Source organism: Engraulis encrasicolus, unplaced genomic scaffold, assembly GCF_034702125.1.
Source record: "Engraulis encrasicolus isolate BLACKSEA-1 unplaced genomic scaffold, IST_EnEncr_1.0 scaffold_131_np1212, whole genome shotgun sequence".
Taxonomy (NCBI): domain Eukaryota; kingdom Metazoa; phylum Chordata; class Actinopteri; order Clupeiformes; family Engraulidae; genus Engraulis; species Engraulis encrasicolus.
Window position 1 is genome coordinate 90,001 of NW_026944812.1, and position 5,000 is coordinate 95,000.

General features: G+C 41.1%; 1 protein-coding gene across 1 annotated transcript in view; it reads left to right on the plus strand.

The window, feature by feature from the left end:
- LOC134442237 (E3 ubiquitin-protein ligase rnf213-alpha-like) overlaps positions 1 to 5,000 on the plus strand; it is a gene marked incomplete at its 3' end in the record, with an annotated part of 41,963 nt that overhangs the window by 1,032 nt on the left and 35,931 nt on the right. The gene's annotated exons all lie outside the window — the stretch shown is intronic.

Below are 5,000 nucleotides of genomic sequence, written 5' to 3' on the forward strand. Positions count from 1 at the left end.
CGCTGGCATCCAGTCCCGAAACGGATACGAGAAAGACATTTGGTCATTGACAAATTGTTATCACTTGTCAGTGAAAACTTGATATTTTGTTCTACTCTGTGTTGTAGTATGCCTTCTTGGCTTGTTTGAAGGCGGAATATAAAATGACAAGTTAATTAATTTGCAGTAAGAAGAACATAGTATGAATACTAAGGAGATATGATGCTGTGAATAAGACAAGGTCGGGGCAGAGGTGGTTCCTTTATGTCCGACGTGGCATCATTTTTATATTATATCTTCTCTTTCACTGAGGGTATTTATTGTTTAATTATCTGTTTTCTGAGAGTAATCCAACAATGACTGTGTCTTCTGCATATTTGTAGTAAGTTGAGTGGTGTTGGGTGCTGTGTTTTGGCAGTCATTTGTGTAAAGTGTGTACTGAAACGGAGAGATAGAGGCAAACCTTGTGGAGCTCCTGTGTTGGTGATGATGGTGGAGAATGTTGTTGTCCCCTTTTTCACTGTCTGTGGCCCAGTGGCGGAGCACTGGTATTGTGGCAGGGGGGGCGAGAGATGTTTCAGAGGCCCCTTTCCTTACTATTTAAAAAAATACCAGCAATGAAGGCATTTACAATTTCAAAATGTGTGTGTGAGTGTAAGTGTGAGTTTGTGTGTGTGTGTGTGTGTGAGAGAGAGAGAGAGAGAGAGAGAGAGAGAGAGAGAGAGAGAGAGAGAGAGAGAGAGAGAGAGACAGAGAGAGAGAGAGAGAGAGAGAGAGAGAGAGAGAGAGAGCTGACTTTGGCTAAATGTATACACAGCAAAAAAGGCAGTGTTAAAATAGGCTAAACTAACAGAGTTGATAATACCTTAGTTGATTTGGATCCAGAGTGCCCTCTAAGTGTTGAATTAACTAAATGTTTTAGCTTGTGCTGTGAATATGTGTAATGTGTGTGTAATGTCTCTTGTGTTTTTTTCTGTAGGCCTTCATTTTCTTTAGGATTAAGTATGATACTCTTTGCTCTAAATGCCACATTTATCTTCTTCTGTAACAGAGTCACACACACAAGTCTACAAACCAACAGGCTATTTTATTTCAGATCAAACATACAAACCATGAGGCAACTAACTCTCTGTGATCAATTGTAGGCCTAATTCTGCGCTTACCATTGCGCACTGTACGCATTTCGAACAAGTTGGCCCATCTCACAAAAACAAACAAAAACAGTAAGTGGGCTCAACTGACAAGACCTCGAACACATTTATTTAATTTTCAGATTGAGCATTCGCTCCTTCATGTCAGCAAATCTGTCAACAACCCTTTCCTGGTCGACATCAATGTTCCTCTCGATACATAGCAGCGCGAGGTATAGTTCCATAAGCAGCCCGAGCCCTGCCATGGATTGTGTAACCTACACATACCGGGTAAAGTAGGCTACACCTTGTCTCCGGTTAGCCAAGCTAGCTGAAGATTACTTTATGACTGTGCAGTACAAAACAAAAGTGACAACAATTTAGACGTGGTGCGGTGGAGATGACATGCCGCGGCGGACATGATAATAAAACCCTTCTGTCCCTACCTTGTCTTCTTCGTAGAATCTTTTTAGTAGGCTATCCATATTTTCTCGCGAGTCCACACTGTTAACGTATGCCTTTGAATTGAACATTTTAGGCTATATTCTGCCTTCAATCAGGCCAGAAGGCAGAAGGCATACAACGGAGATTAAAACAAAAGCCCGCGTTTCACTGACAACCATGATGAATTTAATTTGGCTAGAAACCACTATTAAAAAAGAAGGCAACTATCCCATGCATCTGGGCAGAATCCGCTTTGGGTGACTATGGCAGCTCACGCTCTGTTTACATACAGCCAGAGCAGGGTTCTAAACTCAGCCAATCATGTGTTATCTCCCACAATTCCAGACCTCAATGTAAAAATAAAAAAAAACCCTGTACGTCGTTCTTAAAAGATCTTTAATGTCATTTGAAACATTTTTTTCATTTTTTCAACATTTTATTCTTCCGCCCATGTAATGACCTGTTGGCTATATATTAACAAAAAGTACCACTACTGTGCCATTGGTAATAGTGTTTAAAAGCCCCATCGTCGTGCTGGAGTCTGTCCTCGTAATAAGCTATGAGTCTCCCCTCAACCATATTATTGTCGGTAAAGAATACTACACTGACATTCGCTACTGCGCGTATTAACGCACCGCGTCATGTCGGGGCCTCATCTTCATGGGACGCTAGGTAAAGAGCATCTCTGGGGCCCCCTCGGGCCCGGGGCCGGGGGTTTTTGGCGCCGGTGCCCCCCCCCAGCTCCGCCCCTGCTGTGGCCTGTTGCTGAGAAAGTTGTAGATTCAATGAATGAGGGAAGGGGTAACGTTTAGATAATGTAATCACTTGATTAGCTGGTTGAGTTGAATTGTATGAAATATGGAATTGAAGTCAACACTATGCTTTAATGAATATGGTGCGCCGTCACTAATGTGTATCTTTTAATGGATATGGTGTGCTGTCACCAATGTTTATGTTTTAATGAATATGGTGTGCCTTCACCAATGTGTATGTGTTAATGAATACGGTGCACTGTCATCAATGTGTATGTTTAAATGGATATGGTGCACTGTCACCAATGTGTATGTTTTAACCCTCTGGTTGTGTTACGGTCAAAAATGACCGTTTTGAAACTTCATTCTTAAATAACTTCTGTATTTTTCATCATACATAAATGACACCATGTTTTAATGGATATGGTGCGCTGTCACCAATATGTATGTTTTAATGGATATGGTGTGCTGTCACCAATGTGTATGTTTTAATGAATATGGTGCGCTGTCACCAATGTTTTAACCCTCTTTACCCCATAGCGGCCGCGAACGGCTGTGTTGCAACTCCCCATAGCGGCCGTGGACGGCCGCTCTTACATCATTGATAAATACAAGCCGACCGTCAACTTCTAAAGCTAAAGCTAAACTTCTAAATACAATAAATACAACAAATATAGACTCTTTTCTGTCTTTTTTCATGAACAAAAGCATATGTTTGTATTTGATTATTTTTAGATATTTTTGAATTATTACGAGATGTGCCAGTTGACGCTGCATTGCTGCGAACAGCTGTTCAGTTTAAAATAGATTTGGACCGATGGCGTTTTCCTTCAATGAACACAAGTAATCAGACAATCGCTACAGCTTAAATACAACTAATAACATCTCAGACCCCATTTGGTGTTTTTTCCCCATTATTGATTTGTCTGTATTTGATTACTTTTAGAAATCATTTTATCAAGAGATGTAAGCTACCAGTCTGCGCTCGGCAGCTGGTTCAGCTGATATGAATACAGCCGCATTTCAATAGCCTACAGTTTATCACTCGATCTGGCAATAGCACTTGTATAATAGTTGGACTTGTGATACTTAAATCCTTCATACAACTATAGCCCAGCATACGAATAAATTGACTGTTCAAGCTTTGAAACGCACGACGAAAATATTTGTGTTCATGATGTGTGACCGCGGTAGCCTAGCTACAAGTAGCCTACCGCAACTTCGGCAGAAGTTCCTGCTCATCTGCTGAACAACACTTCAGTCTATTCAAAAGACTTTATAGATAATTGCTGCCTTTTCCACGCTGCACAGGGCAGTCATGGGTGAGCGGTTAGGGCGTCAGTCTTGCATCCCAGAGGTTGCCGGTTCGACTCCCGACCCGCCAGGTTGCTGGGGGGAGTAATCAACCAGTGCTCTCCCCCATCCTCCTCCATGACTGAGGTACCCTGAGCATGGTACCGTCCCACCGCACTGCTCCCCATGGGGCGCCACTGAGGGCTGCCCCCTTGCACGGGTGAGGCATAAATGCAATTTCGTTGTGTGCAGTGTTCACTTGTGTGCTGTGGAGTGCTGTGTCACAATGACAATGGGAGTTGGAGTTTCCCAATGGGCTTTCTTTCACATAAGATTCAAAATATTATTACAGGCTCCGAAATTACCCCAGGGAAACCGTGACGCAAACTACAGTGAAAGGTGTCAACAGCGCAGAGTAGGGATTTCCATTTGACATGCACCAAGTCATCGCAAGTGCTGGAAGATGATCTTCCCATGTTGGGCTGTGATTACAGCGATTTGAGTGATACATGCCACGTTCAGAATAAAATAATACTACTGTGAATCTTTGCCACAGATGTCAAGTTGATAACTTAGTTTGGCGCTAACTTGCACTGACACCTCAGACACTGACGTTTCCAGCTTCAACAAATCGCTATACAGAGATAGGATGTCTTACCTTTCGTGCAGATAGTTTGGAGAAGTTTACATCAGTCAGTCTTTCTTGTCCTGTCTTATATCCATACAATACTTTGGTGTAGAGTCAGTGTTTAGTCCAAGCAAGGGTTATTAGCTAGCTCAGTGCAGTTATCATCCCTGGCTAATCCATAGCTCACCAACTACAGATGTAAACAAAACGTGAATGAATGCACATCATCTGTTTCATCAGGGGGGGTTCCCATTTGTTTGACCTCTGACCTTTTGTGATTGGATAGATAGATAGATAGATAGATAGATAGATAGATAGATAGATAGATAGATAGATAGATAGATAGATAGATAGATAGATACTGTAGACTCAATTTTTGTGTTGGCTAATGTATCTTATTCACTAACTCTGTTTACCAGGCCTATTTGAACATATTAGGCCTAAGTACATCATAGGGCCTATATTATTATTAGGCCTATTATTATTATTATTATTATTATTATGGTTTTCTAATGTTTTATAACTCATTTTTGGCCTTTTAGAGTGCTACAAGTCATAGGCCTAAATGAAATTGAGAAAATTCCATATATCTGCTACCTTTTGGGAACTATTTTCAAATGAATATAGACTCACTTCTCAAATGTGTGACAGTTTTTATTTTCTTCAATGTCATAGTGTAAGTCTAATTCACAACCTGGCCAAATTAAAACACATTTGACAGTCATATGCAGTATAAATACAACCTTTTTAATGAGGCTAAATTTCTATGTAAGT